This window comes from Herpailurus yagouaroundi, unplaced genomic scaffold, assembly GCF_014898765.1.
Source record: "Herpailurus yagouaroundi ecotype Mexico unplaced genomic scaffold, PumYag 67793, whole genome shotgun sequence".
Classification (NCBI taxonomy): domain Eukaryota; kingdom Metazoa; phylum Chordata; class Mammalia; order Carnivora; family Felidae; genus Herpailurus; species Herpailurus yagouaroundi.
The window spans coordinates 20,557,544-20,575,604 of record NW_024420586.1 but is presented as its reverse complement, the minus strand read 5'-3'; the positions used below and the strand labels follow the sequence as shown (position 1 = coordinate 20,575,604).

At 39.5% G+C, this 18,061-nt stretch overlaps 1 long non-coding RNA gene across 1 annotated transcript in view; it reads left to right on the top strand.

Moving 5' to 3' along the window:
* LOC121026134 (uncharacterized) overlaps positions 1-5,189 on the top strand; it is a 160,224-nt gene extending 155,035 nt beyond the window's left edge. The window contains exon 4 of the long non-coding RNA XR_005788272.1: positions 4,729-5,189. This is a non-coding gene — a long non-coding RNA (uncharacterized LOC121026134). The remainder of the gene's footprint in view (positions 1-4,728) is intronic.
* The last annotated feature ends 12,872 nt before the right edge of the window (positions 5,190-18,061 follow it).

The window sequence follows — 18,061 nt, the reverse complement described above, 5'->3', positions numbered from 1 at the left end:
TTTTTTCTTTCTTTCTTTCTTTCTTTCTTTCTTTCTTTCTTTCTTTCTTCTTTTTCTTTCTTCCTTTCTATCTCTATCTCTATTTCTCTTTATAATGTATGTTATAAAGATGTATATTATAATGCTGTAAATGTTCAACACATAAGAAATGCGTGTTCTCAGAAGAGCAGAATCTTTATGAAGAATTTGATTGGAGTTCACAACTCAAATGGACAGAACTACTTGGTCTGTGTTTGGTTTATTGGTATCTCTTGGTATTCTCTTCCACAGGATGATAAAATGACAGAGTAGGGGCCCCCTGACATGGTATAATTTGGGAAGGGACAAAGGAAACTGAGTTTTCTTCAATTTTTGATCTCGCGTGGAGCTCAGTTGTCTCCTCCATTTTTCACCTTTGAAATATACATGCATTTCACTATACCGACAAGGAAGTCAAGGACATTTCCTGAGGTGGAGGCTGCAGGGGACTGTCTCTTTCTCCTTCCACTTTGGACATGTGGTGGTCTGGCAACAGATCCACAGAGCATCTTCCTCCTCTATTCCCAGCAAACCAGCAGGGGAGTAGTTATAGAAACTCTGCTCTGGGTCTTAACAGGACACTTACAGCCTTTCTTTTCTCTCTCTTGCTTTTTTTTTCTTTTTTAAAAATTTTTTTAAATGTTTATTTTTGAGTGCAAGAGAGAGAAGGGGGCGGAGGGGTAGGGAGACACAGAATCTGGAGCAGGCTCCAGGCTCCGAGGCATCAGCACAGAGTCTGACTCAGGGCTCGAACTCCCGAACCACAAGATCATGACCTGAGCCGAAGTCGGATGCTTAACCGACTCAGTCACCCAGGCGCCCCTCTCTTGCTTTTCTTCACCTTCAGAATGGTAATACACTTTCCTAAACAGTTTTATATTTCTTACTTAAAGATCATCACTAGAAGTGTTAGTGTTTATTTCTCTCCTCTTTACTTCATCCAGCTGGCTATTCCTGGGTTTTGGGAGAATACCTGTACCTCAACTCCACATGCACCAGATTCTACTGGACTTCTATTATACCAAAATAACTAGGAGAGATGGTAGTCAGTAAATGTGATGCGATCACAGATAATCTTTAAAATCTCAAAGGCTTAATTAAATCGTATCTCTCTGTGTCATAGTCTAATACAGTCAGTAAGGGGACAAGTTTTCTTGACATGACAATTCATGAATGTAGGTTTCCTCCATCTTTTAATGCTTCCTTGTGTTTCCATCATATTCAGTATTTGGCCTCCAAGACTTCCTGCGAAGGGAAGGAGAGTGGGATAGACAGGGAATTTCATGGCCAAGCCCAGAAGTAGCCTGCTCCATTCTGTACATGTTCCATTGGTCTCAGAACTCAGTCCTGTGGACTCTACCTAACGTCTCAAGGGGCTGTAAAATGTGTTTTAATGTGTGTAGGAGGCCATGAACTTGGGCCAGTGGCTCTGTCACAGTGGTTTGTTCTAGTTGCTGTCCTTGGGAACAATGTAGTGTAAGGTTCACATGACACGAAAGTCACCCTAACGCTGAACAATTGTAGCTTCCACTATAACATTTGAGAATTTGGCTGCTCTGGAGCTCATGAAACCCCAGGAAAAGTGAGGACCTATACTGACATTTTTATGGTAATTTTGTTGAATATTTTTACGATGTGCTTTTATAGTACATTGCTCAACATTTAAAAATAAATGTGTAGGGGCGCCTGGGTGGCTCAGTCGGTGAAGCGGCTGTCTTCAGCTCAGGTCGTGATCTCATGGTTCTGAGTTTGAACCCTGCATTGGTCTCTGTATTGTCTATGCAGAGCCTGCTTCAGATCCTCTGTCTCTCTCTCTGTCTCTCTGTCTCTCTGTCTCGTGTTCTCCCTCTCTCTCTCTCAAAAATAAAAATAAAACATTAATTAAAAAAAAAAAAATAAGTGTGTAGGGGCACCTGGAGGGCTCAGTCGGGTAAGCATCTGACTCTTGATTTTGGCTCAGGTCATGATCCCAGGGTGGTGGGATCGAGCTTCCTGTTAAGCCCCACGTGGAGCATAGAGCCTGCTTAGGATTTTCTCTCTCTCTCTCTCTCTCTCTCTCTCTCTCTCTCTCACTCTCTCCCTCCACCCCACTCTCCAGCTCTCACTCTCTGTCTGTCCATGTCTAAAACAAATAAATAAAATAAAATAAAGTGTAACAATTATGAATAGCATCAAGAGGCAGTTAAGGCACAGAGGAAACACAATATCCTGCACATCAGATACCCTGAGCCCCATTAGATGAGCGTATGCATCAAAGGGCTAAACTTTGAATCATGCAAACCTTGTGTCCTGTTGAGTTCTAAGATCTCAGGGAGAAGGTAGGAGAGCGTGCCTTGCGCCATCTCCAGTGGATAGCCAGAGGCCACAGCTGCATGTGACATGTCTACCAGCAAGGGACTTTTATGGCAATGGGAGAAAGGCGGGGATTGAATAAAGGCTGCCCCCCAGGAAAGATGGCAACATTGGCCAGCTGATGGTTTTGGTAGCTGGGGTTATGGACAGAGGAGAAACAGTTGTTCTCACACAAAGGGTAGGAGAACCATCTTGATTATCCAGTGAACTACCTTTGCATAGTTGAATGAAACAGTCATTGCACAACAGACTTATGTTTGCTTTGTTGGTATATATTTTCTTTAATCCCTTAGAACCCTGTTGGTCAGATCACCACACGATTTCCTGTCTTCATGGGTGAGAGCAGAATAGCGGTTTGGAATCTTACTTGCCAATTTTTTTGATACTCTTTCCATTAAGAAGTGACTTGCTGCTAAGGGGTAGAATGTGACAAAAGTGTCGCTGTATGGGACTTCCCAGACTAAATCATAAAAGTCTTTCACTTGCCTGTCTGCTTCTCTTGAGAGCTTTGCTCTTGGAACCCAAGCGCCTCGCTTTGAGAAAGCTCAGGCCACACAGAGTTGCGCCATGTACACATGTGGCCAACAGCCCCAACTGAAGGTCTTGGCTGACAGTAAGAATCAACAAGCAGAAAGCTGAGTAAGGAAGCCTTCCAGATAACACCAGCTCCAGCCGCCATCTGATTGTAACCACAAGAAATACCCCAAGTGAGAGCCACCTAGTTGAGCCCAGTCAGTCCCCAGGGCTGGGAAAGATAAGAATGATAATAATAATAAACACTGGTTAAAAAAATTTTTTTTCAGTGTTTATTTATTTTTTAGAGACAGAGAGACAGAGCATGAGCAGGAGAGGGGCAGAGAGAGAGGGAGACACAGAATCCGAAGCAGGCTCCAGGCTCTGAGCTGTCAGCACAGAGCCTGATGCGGGGCTCAAACTCATGAACGGTGAGATCATGACCTGAGCCGAACTCAGACGCTTAACCGACTGAGCCACCCAGGCACCCCTAAATGCTGTTGGTTTTTAATGCAGCTAAGTATAGGTGACTTATTTTGCAGCTATAGATAACTAAAACATAAGACAATGCTGTGGAAAATCAGTTCTCGTTTTCCTCGACTTCCTCTGTGCATCGCAGGTCCTTTAAGCTTACAGTATTTGGGATTTGTTGTTGTTGTTGTTGTCGTCTTTATTTTTTTTTTTTTTTTAGTTTGGAGAGAGAGCATGCCAGCTGGGGAGAGAGGCAAAGGGAGGGAGAGAGAAAGAGAGAGAGGGAGAGAGAGAGAGAGTCTCAATCAGGCCCATGTGGGGCTCGATCCCATGACCCTGAGATCATGACCTGAGCCGAAATCAAGAGTCGGATTGCTCAACCCACTGAGCCACCCAGGTGCCCCTAAGCTATAGTATTTGAAAGACTAGATATTTGCAGGCCAGGGGACAGAAGGCATAGCGATGCAGACTGCCTGGTCCTTGAAGCCCAGTTCTGAAGCCAATAGCAGTGCCAAAGAGTGAGGGAAAGCTTTTCTCCCGCAATCCCAGAAAGTGACACCACAAAGCAAATAATATTGGAACTGCAAAATGTATGTTCCCTGGGTCTTTTGTAAAATATGAATGAACAGAAGCATCTTTGGGGAACTTTGATATTTTCATTCATCTGTGATCAACAGTCTTAAGTAACAACATGTGCTAACAGAGCAAATGCAGGTTCATGACATAGGTTGTCACCACTCCCACTTCCGTCCCAAAGTAAATGGCTGCCTTATACCCTCCGATTGTTTTCTCGTCGTCTGCATGATATTGACAGCTCACCTACCTTGTTGGATTCTTTTAAGGATCGGTTGAGATAGTGTATGTAATCCACTGAGCCCAAGGCTTGACAAAACCCAGTAAATATACAGTAAGTACTGGGCAATTAATTATATTACACGAGGTGTCCCCGCTTAAGAGCAGCATCTTACTGTGAGGAAACAGTACCGTTTCACTGTTAGTTAATAATCCAAGTCTAACAGGCCCCCATCCGGTGATGACCCAGCAGTGTTTGCGACACCTGGTTACAGCTCAGCTAAGAGCTAGCTGGGTACACTTGAACAAGTCCCTCAACCTGCTGTGTTTCCCCATCTGTAAAATGGGGGTGATAACAGCCACTGCCCAGGATGACTGCAAATGTTTAATGGGGCTCTACAGGACCAAGGCCACACCAACGTCAGGAAGAGCGACAGCTGTGTCTTTTCCCAACAGTGTCATTTGCATTTTCTTAGTTTTTACCTTCTAAGGAAGTCTTAGGAAGCACAGCTATTAGGAGAACAAAATTCCCAGTCAGTCTTTTCCTTTAAGTGTGACAAGTGTCTTTTATTTTGCTTCCAGTCCTTACCAGTGGTGTGGATGGGACACGACGCATGCAGGCTCATCGCAGTGGCACAGAGCCATGTGCCGTCAGGTTCAGAGCCAGCATGGGGCAGAGTCGCCACATGGAAATGGCAAGGCCCCAGAGCTGGAGCCACCTATAGCCTGGGATTGAGCCTCCGCGGAGGGCTATCAGCACTGGAGTCACGGGTAAGTCTAGTTATCATTTCCCTGAGGCTCATTCAGGGGTCTTGAATTCTGCCTTGAGTTTTAAAAACTAATTGTTTTCCTCTCCTCCCTTTTCCTGTCGGGCAAAAGTGGGTGACTATAGAGCCACTCATTGACTGTTTCTGACAAGGGCCTGTCGCTGTAGCTGCACAACCCAACTAAATCTAGAATTGAATTTGTAGAGTCTCAATTTCCAGCGGATTCTTCTTCCATGGAGCATTTCCCCCTATCTGCTACCAGTAAACAGCCCCCCCTCCCCCTTCTCCATCCCTTGTGGAACTGGCGTGTAAAAGAATAACAACTAAGCTTTGTTTTTATTTACGTTAACTCTTCTTCACTTTCCTGAGTATTCATAAACCTGATAAATACTTGAAATCGTCAATATTGATTCAGAATCTGAATAGAGTATATGTTATATTTCAATATGTACTTTAAGAATGTGTTAATGTTTAAGAACCCAAACCTTCAGATTATGCCTCAGTTTGGCAGAAGGAGTACTATTCTGTCTCAATATTTGGAATGAATTTAACATAACATTTGTTTTCCCTCTCTACAGCCAGTTTTGGCAGCAAAGAATTGAATTTCATATCAAGACATAGCACAAAAATAGAGAAGGGGGTTTGTAAATACTAATTATTCAAATCCAAATCCATACATTCCTATGTTTCTTCCTGAGCTTAATACTGTCAACATTCAGGCAAATTGGTTCCTCTCTCAACATTTTTTTGTCAGGGGCATATTGTGTTAGATTACAAGAAAAATGAGAAATCCAGGAACAATAAGAATAAACTACTGAAATGAGACAAAAGTAGCTGTTTGAGGAGGAGAACCATTGCAATAGTTCATACATCTTCAACCAAAAAAAAAAAAAAAAAAAGCAAAAACAAACCATGCTGTTCCATTTTTAGACCTTCAGCACTTTCTTTTCCAAGGCTGTAGAACCTTAGTAACATACCAGTTTCTAGTTACTGGCCACTGACCTATGATTCAAGAAATAAAAATTAGGGTTGAATGCATGCTGATTTCTTTGAGTCGTTTTGACTTTGTGAATAAGAGTCCAGAATTTACCTACCCTGTGGCCTTTTGCATTTTCTAAAGTAAACACAGAGAAAGTAATGCTTGAGTAAAGATATTATTCTTAAGTTTCAAATCTTGGCACAGCCCACTGAGAAGAACTTGCTGTAATTTACCCAAATCATACTCCACACTCTACCTACAAGGTTGACTGTAGCCATTTTCTCAGGTAAACAACAGAAATGCACACCCCTGCTCATGCCCTCTGTGTTGCAAAATCGCTCTTATTAAATATTGAGCGGATGTAGAAGAATGTTTATAAAATATGTATAAGGTCGAACAGTAATACAAGGAATACCCATGTACCCCCTTCAACCAGCTTCAGAACAAGGGTGATTGATACCTATGAGACCCTCTGTGACAAACGTCGTGATCTCAACTCCATCGCCTCCCTCTTCGAAGGCAACTTCTTCATTTTTCTTTAGTTTTTTAAAATTTTAATGTTTATTTATCGTAGAAAGAGAGAGAGACAGAGCACGAGCAGTGCAGGGGCAGAGAGAGAGGGAGACACAGAATCCGAAGCAGGCTCCGGGCTCCGAGCTGTCCGCACAGGACCCCACCCAGGCGCCCCTCATCTTTTATTCTTATTTCTTCAAATATCTCCTCCCCTCTTTTTTCCCCTACTTTCTTGGAATTCCATTATCTGGATGGTAGTGCTTCTGTGTGCTTACAACTTAAGGACTGCGAGATCATGACCTGAGCCGAAGTGGGACGCTTAACCGACTGAGCCACCCAGGCGCCCCTCTTTTTAACTGAAATATAGTTGACACACACGCTACATTAGTTTCAGGTGTACAGCATAGCGATTCACAAGTCTATACATGATGTTCAGCTGACCACAAGTGTAGCCACCATCTGTCACCATACATCACTATTACAGTATCATCGACTGTATTCCCTCTGCCGCACTCTTTCATCCCCCCTTGAGTTATTCATTCCATAACTGGAAGCCTGTACCTCCCTCTCCCCTTCAACCCGTTTTGCCCATCTCCTTGATTTTTCTTTTTTAAATCTTTCATCGCATACGTTTATAGTCCTGAAAGTACAACCGTAACATTTTCTGTACCTTTTTTAACGTTATGCTTTGAACGAAGTGGACACATCCTTTTCCGCTTTTTGGGGGGTGGGGGAGGAGCATGATGTTCCAGAGATTCACACACACTGTTCCGTGCAACTGCATTGCATCCCTTTATTCTGCTGAGCCCTACTTCGCAGCACGGATATGCCTCAATGTTATTTTTCCACCCTGCTGCTGATCTCTACGTGTGTGGGAGGGTTCCAGTTTTATCATGTTAGAAACCACGCTCGGTACAAACATGAGCATTTTTGTAAATGCGTCCTAAGATGTATGTGCCTGATTTCTCTAGGACGTACACTTAAAGCAATCAATTTCTGGCCCACGGGGTATGCTCATTTTACTTCTTCAATTACTGATAAATTTCTTTCTAAAGTAATTGTAAAAATGTATTACATTTCCCCTCCCCACGCCTTTGCACCAACCAGTGCATGATATTGTCCACATTTTTGATTTGTGCCAGGTGGTCAGTATATAATAGTACCCATCTCTTTGTAGTTTGAATTAGTTTTTCCCTGGTTACTAATAAAATTAATTGCTGTTTCATGTAATTAATTGTCCCTTATATGTCCTCTTCTATGAAGTGTGTCTTTAGGATTTCTCTCTCCTCTCTCTTTTTAAAATTGGGAGATTTGGGGGTGCCTGGGTGGCTCAGTCGGTTAGGCGGCCGACTTCGGCTCAGGTCATGATCTCGCGGTCCGTGAGTTTGAGCCCCGCATCGGGCTCTGTGCTGACAGCTCAGAGCCTGGACCCTGTTTCGGATTCTGTGTCTCCCTCTCTCTGACCCTCCCCTGTTCATGCTCTGTCTCTCCCTGTCTCAAAAATAAATAAAACATTAAAAAATAAAATAAAATTGGGAGATTTGTTTTTTCATTATTGATTTGTAAGAGTTCTTTATATGGTCTGGATACGAATTCTAGGTCACTCATATTTGTCTCAAGCCTCGTCTCCCCATTTGTGACTTTCTGGGACCTCTATTTTAGTCCAGTGGTCAATTTGTCTATCTCTAGGCTAATACTTTGTTGTCTTATTAATATAGCCTTACAATAACTCTTGATTTCAGGTCAGGCAAGGCTTTCAGCTTCTTAAGTCTTGGGTATTCTTGGCAATATAAAATTCCATGTATATTTTAGGATAAGTTTGTCAAGTTTATAAAGAAATCATTTTGGCATTTGATTGCAATTTAATTGCGTCTGTAGATCAATTTCAGTTTCTAAAGCTTAAAATCTCCCTGTATGTTCTGTAGTAGTTGCATTCCACATAATTTTATGTAAAGGTCTGTCATTTTAATTCCGAGGTAAATATTTTCTCATTTCTATTAATATTTCTTCTTTGACCTGTGTGATATTTAGTATTTCCTAAGTCTGTAACACTTGGATTTTTAAAATTATCTTTATGACATTGATTTCTAACTTAATTGTTTTGTGGTCAGAGAAGATAGTCTATGAAATCTTTGGGAATTTATTGAGACTTGCTTTATATATCAGTACATGGTTAAAAAAAAAAGGTATATCACATATATGTTGGAAATTGACCTTGTAAAGAATTTAACCCTGACCAAAAAGTTGTGATAAAACTTTTTGCTACTTAATTAAAGTATTTAATGGGGCGCCTGGGTGGCTCGGTCAGTTGAGCGTCCAGCTTCAGCTCAGGTCATGATCTCACGGCTTGTGAGTTCGAGCCCCATGTCGGGCTCTGTGCTGACAGCTCAGAGCCTGGAGCCTGCTTCGGATTCTGTGTCTCCCTCTCTCTCTGCCTCTCTCCTGCTTGCACTCTGTCACTCTCTCTCTCAAAAATAAACATTGAAGAAAATTTTTTAAAGTGTTAAATGAGTATAGGACTGTTTAGTTTTTCAATTTCTCCCTGGGTTAGTGTTAATGAGATATTAATAATTTCATCACATCTATATTCTGGTTCATATTTTTCTTCTCAGTTATTTCTCATCTGCTGTTAGGCCCATTCATTGAGTTGTAAATTTTCACTTCGACTTCTGACACTTAGAAATGCTTTAATTTTTTAAAAAATCTGCTTGTGTGTTTGCCGAGTGTGTTGTTCTTTATTCATATTTTATCACCTTCTTTTGTATCTTTAAACATATTGAGCTGATTTAGAAAACCGGTGGTGTTTCTAGTAATTCAATATCTGCATCATTCTGGGTCTGATTCTGTGCTGTATTGTTTTTGCTGCTTTGTACTCACCATGTTTGCTGTTGTACTCCTTTTGACCATGATTCTTATTTTTAAGAACTTGATCTAAGAGAATTCTTTGATCTAAGGGTTGAAACTCAAGTTTGTTCAAAGGAGATTTTGCATTCTCTCAAGTACATGGGGCATGTTTAGCCCAGGACCGCTTTAACTAAGTCTCCTTAGGTTTTAGTGGATCACCCCAAGTGTGCGAATTGCAGCTGCAATCTACATGAGAAATAACCTGTTACTACATATATTCTCAAGGGAGATTCATCCTCCCCCCCATTCATTAGCAAATTTTAATATAAGCGCATTCTTTTAGTGTCATTGTAGGAAGAAGTATTCAATTCACTTTTATTTTGAAGGTTAGCCTACTGAGTTCCAGCATTATGCACGTATACAGGCATAAGAGTGATCTTCTGTCAGGGGCACCTGGGTGGTACAGTCGGTGAAGGGTCCAACTCTCGATTTCGGCTCAGGTCCTGATCTCATGGTTCGTGAGTTCAAGCCCCACATCAGGCTTTTTGTTGGCAGTGCAGAATCTGCTTGGGATTCTCCGTCTTCCCCTCCCCACTCATGCTGTCTCTGTCTCTTTCAAATTCATAAATAAAAACTTAAAATAAAAAAAGAGTGATCTTCTGTCAGACTCTTCCCCTCTGGGTAGGCTCAGAGCTTTGTATCCTATCCCCCATGCCCATGAGGCCAGGATATCTGAAGCTCAAGTTCACTTGGTTTGGCAAACATTCTCAAGATCAAAGCTAGATTAATGCTTCCTTCACCTCTCTGAGTTTCTGCTTTAATTTAATTTTCAGCTCTGAGCGATGGTTACTAATTTGAAGGCTCGTTGATACATGAAAAATAATTAGATCTTTCTTGAAACAGCATTTTTAGTTATATTTAGTGAGATAGTTTTTTTTTTTTTTAAGGTATGTAACCTGCTATACTGCTGTGTTGGAAAGTGATTTTCACATGTTTTCATCCTCAAACTACCTCAATTATAACTATTTTGTTTTTAGTTTTTTTTAAAGCTTTATTTCTTTCAAGCAACTTTGTAAAAATGGTTAGCAATTTCTGTTGTTTCAAACTGTAAAGCCTTAAAAAGTATCTAAGTCTTATATTTGATCTGTACAAGTAGAAAAGTACATTTTGTAAGAATAAAGAAATGTTCCCCTGATAATTGAAATTCAATGATTAAGATTAAGAAAAAGTGTAAGTAGTGGGAGTATTATATGCTGTATTATTTTTAAAAATTGTTTTCCCCCCTTCCCTGTTAAGTGTATTATCTAACTCTACTCATTGCCATATGACTTGCTAAATCTCCTGTGGGAACACTGTACATTTCTTTGTGTTTTTGAACATTCAACTCATCAAATTATTGAGTACCTGTCATATTGAAGAGACTCTGCTAGGTGTTGTGGGAGATGGAAGGATGAGTGAGGTTTCTTCTCTGCTCTAGAGTAGCTAACAATGACATGGGAAGATAGATGATTCATTAAACACAAAAATGCAAGATAAACAGTAATGAGTGCCCCCAGAATGCCACAAGAGTGTAAGGGAAGGAAGGATAAATTCTATCAGGAAGCATTGGCAGTGGTATACTGGTAAATGTTTAACAACTGACCTTCTGGGGATAAAAGCCCTGATTTGTACCATTAACCACTTTTCATGGTATAAGTATTTTCACCATGGCCAATTTCAAGCCACCAACATTATGTCAGTTGGCTCAAAAATTTCTGAAAATACAACAGGCGGCTTTTGCAAGCTGGTACAAGGTAGCTCCAGAACACCACTGTGTTGGGGACAGCTTTGTAGTTGGACTGAGGTATATCTTGAAGAAAAGATAATATTCTGGTATATGTATAGAGAGAGGCATTCTAGACAGAAGGAAAATCCTAGAAAAGGTAGAAATGTGGTAAAATCTAAGATATATTTGAATAATACCTGGAATGACAGTGTGGATGGCTGTAGTATACATGGTGGAAAGAAAGGGTAGGAGGGGGCCACAGTAAACGATGGCTGGGGGCTGCTTTGGTTGGTCCTTACATCATAGACAGATTCAATGAAATGACAAGACACATGTAAATTTCAAGCTCTATGCCTTTGCCACATTTTTTTAATGTATAAAGGGTAATGAAACCAATAACAGTGTACCCACCATTCAACCTAAGAAATTAAACATCATTGGGGTGCCTGGGTGGCTCAGTCGGCTAAGCATCTAACTCTTGGTTTCAGCTCAGGTCATATCTCATGGTCATGAGATCTAACCCTGCATTAGGCTTGGGGCTGGGCATGGAGCTTGATTAAGATTCTCTCTCTCCCTTTCCCTCTGCCCCTCCCCAGCTCATGCTCAGTCTCTCTCTCTCTCTCTCTCAAAAAAATTATACATTATTAATACAACTGAAGTGTATACACACACACACACGTACACATATATAAGCTCTTTCTTCTTTATATACATATATAAGTAATTACAGCTCTATATTAATTGTTTATACATATCTAAGTAATATATGATATTACTTACATATTTTTAAACTTGATGAAAATGATTTCATGGGATGGCTATATGTTGTATTTATAATTCTGAAATTTCCTTTTCTCATTTGTATTTTATTTGTTTTATTCTTCCATGTTCATATTTGTAGATCCAATTCATTATTCTCATTGTTGTATAATATTCTATTATATAAATAGAACATATTTTGTTTATTCAGTCAGCATTTAGGTTGTTTCCCACTTTTCAGTAATTATAAATATTTCTGCTAAGAACATTTTGTACACTTCTCCTTTTACAAATGAACTAGGCTCTTCCAGGGCAAATAACTAAGGGTGTATATGTTGCATCATCGTGTGTATTTGTTTTCAACCTTACTGGTTATTACCAAGTTATTTTCCACAGGTGGTGGTATCATGACACTTTCACCAGTCTCTGTTGTTTTCCATTAATATTAACCTTTGATATTATCGGACTTTTAATTTCTTTTCAATCGTACTGGAGTGAATGGTATCTCATTATGATGTTAATATGCACATTCTATGACATGAAGTTGAGCATCTCTTAATTTTTGTCATCTTTTTTACTCTTCAGTAAGTTTTCTGTTCATGTAATTCGCCCATTATTGTTTTCTCTATTGATGTGTTTGTTAATAAATGTAAAACGTGTCTTCCTCAGCCCCTCTATCACTCAACTTCCAGATCAAGCTTCTGTCTCCCACGATATTGAATCAACCCCATAAAACTGTTTCTAAACTTCTTGCTTATCCACCACTCACCTGTGCATGAATAGATCTCATTACATTTCATACACCAAAAACATGAGAAGTGAGCTAACAGACAGACTTCTGCCTGGTTCCCAGACCGACCACCGAGTGGTGCACATACAGGACACTTCTAAATAGCACTACAAAGTCTTCGAAAACTGAACTGATCTGAAACCAGAGTCAATGGAAGATGGATTAGAAATTGCAGCTTAAATCTAAGCAGGACAAGTGCCTCCTAAAACAAATATATATATTCTCCATAGACTATAAACAAAACCAGAGGCTCATGACCTAATATTCAAAATGGCCAGGGTACATTCCAAACTTATGTGACATAAAAAGAATCACTAAAATCTCAACTCACATGAGAAAATATGGTCAACAGATGCCAATACCAAGGTGACATAGATATTGGTATGATCTGACAAAGACTTGAAAGAATCTATTCTAAAAATGTTTGAATGAGTAATCATGGATCCTCTTGAAACAAAAGTTAAAATGTGAAGTATCAGCCAAGAAAAAGAAGATATAAATAACAAAATGGAAATTTCGGATGGAAAAATAGAACTGAAGCAAAAAAACCTCACTGGGCAGACTCAATAGTAGAATGGAAATGACAGAGGGAAGACTCATGAACTTGAAGATAGATCAGTAGAAATTACCTAATTTAGACAGTAGAGACAAAAAAGATAGAAAATAACTAACAGAGCCACAGAGACTGTGGGGACAATAACAAAAGATCTAACCTTTATGTCACTGCCATAAGAAAAAGAGTGAGGTACTGAAATAAAATTCTTGAAATACATGATGACTGAAAATTTCCAAAGATGGAACATTCGAGAAGCTGAGAGAACCTAAAATAGAATAAACCCAATGAAATACATGTCCAAAATTAGTGTAATAAAAGTGATGACAGCTAAAGACAAGTCTTTAAGAAAATCTTCAAAAAGAAAAAAAAAAGCAGCCAGAAGTAAAAGACATGTTACTTATAGGAGAAAAAAAAATAGTAATAATAAAAAAAATCTGTGGATTTCTCATCTGAAACCATAGAAGGAAGAAGTGGTACAATGTCGTTTTCAAGCACTCTGCCAACCTAAAATTCTACATCCAGTAACAATACTCTATAGGAATGAGAGCGAAAGGAAAATATTCTCAAATGAAGGAAAATTAAGAGAATGTGTACAGATCTACCCAGAAATCATTTCTAAAGGAAATTCTACAGACAGAATTGAAGGAAACTTGGAACATCAAGAATGATGGAAGGGCAACATAAATGGTAAATATTTGGGTGAATATAGTAAACTGTCTTTACTTCTTTACTTGTTTAATGGCTGTAAGCAAAAACTATAACATTGTCTGATGTAGTTGTCAATGTATGTAGGTGTAATATATATACTGTAGTATGCAGGGAGAAGGATAAAGAGACCTACGTGGAAGTAAGGTCTCTATCATTTCTGTTAAAGTTGTAAAACATTGAGGCATCTGGGTAGCTCAATCTGTTGAGTATCCAACTTTGGCTTAGGTCATGATCTCATGGCTTATGAGCTCGAGCCCCACAGTGGGCTCGCTGCTGCCAGCTCAGAGCCCACTTCGGATCCTCTGTCCCCCTCTCCCTGGCCCTCCTCCCCTTATGCTCTCTCTCTCTCTCTCTCTCTCAAAAACAAAAATAAACATTAAAAAAAATAAAGTTGTAAAACATTGACTCTAAGTAGATTGTGAAAAGTTAAGTATATATATAGTAGTCCCTAGAGCAGTGACTAAACAAACTATACAGAGAGATGTAGTCAAAATCACAATTAATACACTGCAATGGAATACTAAAAATTGGTTAAATAACTAAAACAATTAAAAAGGCAAGCAGATAAAGAGGAAACAGAGGGAACAAACAGAAAAAAAATATTATAAAATGATAGCATTAAATCCAAACATTGATAATGAGGTAAAATGTAAAAGATCTAAACATGTTCATTAAAAGAGGTTTTAGAAATGGATTTTTAAAGAAATGACCCATATGCTGTCCAGAAGAAAGTCAGTTCAAATATAATAATATAATAGATTAAAAGTTAAGGGCTGGACAAAAATATATCATGCAGACATTAGTCGAAAGAAAACCCTGGAGTGTCTATATGAATATAATAAAGCAGAGTTTAGCACAAAGAAGATTCCAGAAATAAATAAAGATTATATATTGATGAAAGCATAGATTTGCAAAGAAGACACCATTCTAATCATGTATTTATTTAAAAAACAAAACTGAAAAATACATGAAGTGAAAATCTATAGAACTGAGAGAAAAAGTCAACATTCTTCAGTATTCTGTGGAAGTAGTCAACAGAAAATCAGCAAAGATATTGGACAATACAGTCCACAAACTGGATCTAACTGGCATTTGGAGAACCCGCCACTTGACGACAACATAATACACATTTGCACATGGAATATTCATGAAGTTAGATCATGTCCTGGGCATAAAACCAACCTTAACAAATATCAAAGAATGGAAATCCTTCCAGGTATGATCTTTGTCCACAATGGAATTAAATTAAAAATTAATAATAGAAAGTTAACAGAAATTCAACAACACACTTCTAAATAATCCAGGAATCCAAGAGTAAGTCTCAGGGAAATTCAAAAATATTTTGACTTGAATGAATATGAAAATACAATGTATCAGAATTTATGGGACATGGCTAAAGCTGTGCTTACAGGGAAATTTTTGCCATTAAATGCTTATGTTAGAGGAGCACCTGGGTGGCTCAGTTGGTAGTGCTTCTGACTGTAGATTTAGGCTCAGATCATGATCTCATGGTCATGAGATCTAGCTGTGTGTCAGGCTCCACGCTGGGCTGGAGCCTGCTTAAGATTCTCTTTCTCCCTCTACTTCTGCCCCTTCTCTGCTTGTGCTATCTCTCTCTCTCTCTCTCTCTCTCTCTCTCTCTCAAAAAATGCTTATAGTAGAAAAATACCTGTCATACCTGTCATAAAATTATCACAACGTTATGGGCACAAAGACTACCTTTAAAACTTCCAGAGGGGAAAAAAATAGGTTGTATGCTAACATAAAGGACTGGGATGCAAACAGCATTAGATTTCTGGAGGGTAAAAATGGAAACTCAAAGCCATTAAGCAATTTGCTCGAAATTCTGAGAAACAATGATTTCCAAGTTGGGTCCTTTGTTCTTGGAGTTTCAGCCAAATTATCAATCAAAATGAATGATAAATTGCATACTATTTTGGACACTGAAGGTCTCCAGGATTGTTTCTATGCCTCTTTCTAAGAAAGCTCTTAGAAAGTATGCCTAAACCAAATGAAGAAATAAGGCAAGAAGAGAAAAAAATTGGGGTCTCTGTAGCAGAAGAGTTAGCATAGCAGAGACAAAAGAACTTCTCAGGAATATGGAAAGAGGGCGTATTAATGATGTCAGCAATGCAGCACACAACAGAGGATTTAATGAATGTTGTAGACTCTAAGTCTGAAGTTCGCTCTTGGCCAGCAAAAGAGTGGGATGCATGATGAAAAGTGAGAGATGGCTAATGTCCGGGAAAAGACAAGAGCCCCGAATAAGGGTCCTTGCCCCATATTTATTAAGATCAGAAGGCTTACAAACATGATGGGCGTGCACAAAGAGACAAAGAAACTGGTAACATTAACTTGGGAACAGTAGGGAAAAGGGGGTTTTGAAGATATACAGTGTTTGGGCTTTGGGTCAATATAAAACAAAATCCTGGCACTGAGCAGATGGGCAGATGGTTGCTAACAGCAGACAGGTGGCACCGTGCCTGTTTATTTTAGCCAGCCTAAGGGATGAGACAGATAGGGGGAATAACCTCAGGGTTAACAAGGCACCTTTTCTTTTGTTAACCGTCTCCACTCTGGGCTGCTTCACCTGCAGTACAGTCTATAGCTCAATTTACCTGTTTACCTAACTTGGTCCTTCCCTCCTATGAAAGCAGGTGTCTGCTATAGTACTAAATTGAGGGGTGCTTCTGCCCTGAACGCCTACTCTTGCTTACCTCATATACTTTTGTATTGGGTGCCTTTGCTCCCCTCTATATTCTGGGACCTTTGCCCCTCCCTCTCTATTCTGGGTGCCTTTGCACCCCCTCTCTTGGTGCCTTTGCACCTCTCTATTCTTGGTGTCTTTGCACCTCCTTATTCTTGGGGTGTGAATCTTGTTTACCCAAACTCAGCTGTGAGCATCCTATGGCTTTGTACTTCTTTATGCCTTGTTAACCCATTGGTATAAGCCTGAGGAATTCCTAAGCTTATTCCCCACAAATGAAAAGGTCAAGGTCTTCAAGTAATGCCCCTTCCACTACCTTGTCTGAGAAATGAACTGATTCACTTCATTGAATTGGGAGGAATTTTGTTTTCATTGGTGAGTGTGCCAAGCATTATTGAGGAGTAAGTAGAAAGGTAAGAGGAGGAAAAAAAATAAAGCTAAACAGGGGCACCTGGGTGGCTCAGTTGGTTAAGTGTCCTACTTCGGCTCAGGTCATGATCCCACAGTTCGTGGGTTCTAGCCCTGTGTCGGGCTTTCTGCTGACAGCCTGGAGCCTGCTTTGCATTCTGTGTCTCCTCTCTCTCTGCCCTTCCCCTGCTCCCTCTCTCTCTCAAAAATAAATAAACACTAAAAATTTTTTTAAAAAGAAGCTAAACAAAGGAATAAATGTGGCAATTACACTAATTTCCAAGAAAACAGAAAAGTGTAAAAGAAAGGAAATGTAATTTTCATATGCAAGTGGTTTAACTTTGAATCACACATATTTACTTGTGATAATATAAACTCTGATTATTCAATTTGTCAAAAATGGGATATTGCTCTGTTAGAATAGGGAGAGGCACAGAAGGGAAAGTTGGTGTGGGGTTGTGTAAGAATACAAAGTTCTAAGGTTTTATCACCAGAAATACACAGTGTTTGAAATGGAAAAATTAACAAATAGCAATGTTGTATGTTGTTTTGAAATATGAAAATATATCTAAAAAAATCACAGCTAGAAGAATTGAGCCCTTCCATCTAGGGAGGGAGAATCACATGTGGAAAGAAACGGTCGGGCTGTTTAATTATAAACTCTTGGTAATATTTTATGTTTGCAGATATGCCCATTACTGTGATATAAATTTAAAAAAAGTGCTAGAATATAATTACAGTTCTTTCTAGCAAATAGTAGTGGTAGTAATTGTAGTAGCTAATCTTTATATAGGGCCTACAGTGTGGCAGGGTCTATGCTAAGAGCTTTTTATCCATTATTTTGTGTACTCCTGATAGGCCCCATTTGAAGCAGGTACCACTTTTCAGAAAATGACATTAAGGGTTAGAGAGGTTTTGTAAATTATCCAAAGTTGGTGTAGTTGGCAAGTGCCTTTGCTAAGATGAGAATCTTAGCTTCCTGTCTCCAGGGCCTTGGTTTCTAACTCCATTGGCATTTTATGGTTTTTCCAGCCTTATTATGTAGCGTCTGTCCCCAACTGAGCCTCAGTCCCAAAATATAGGTGGTGGCATCAAATTGCCATGCTTGGACCTATGAAT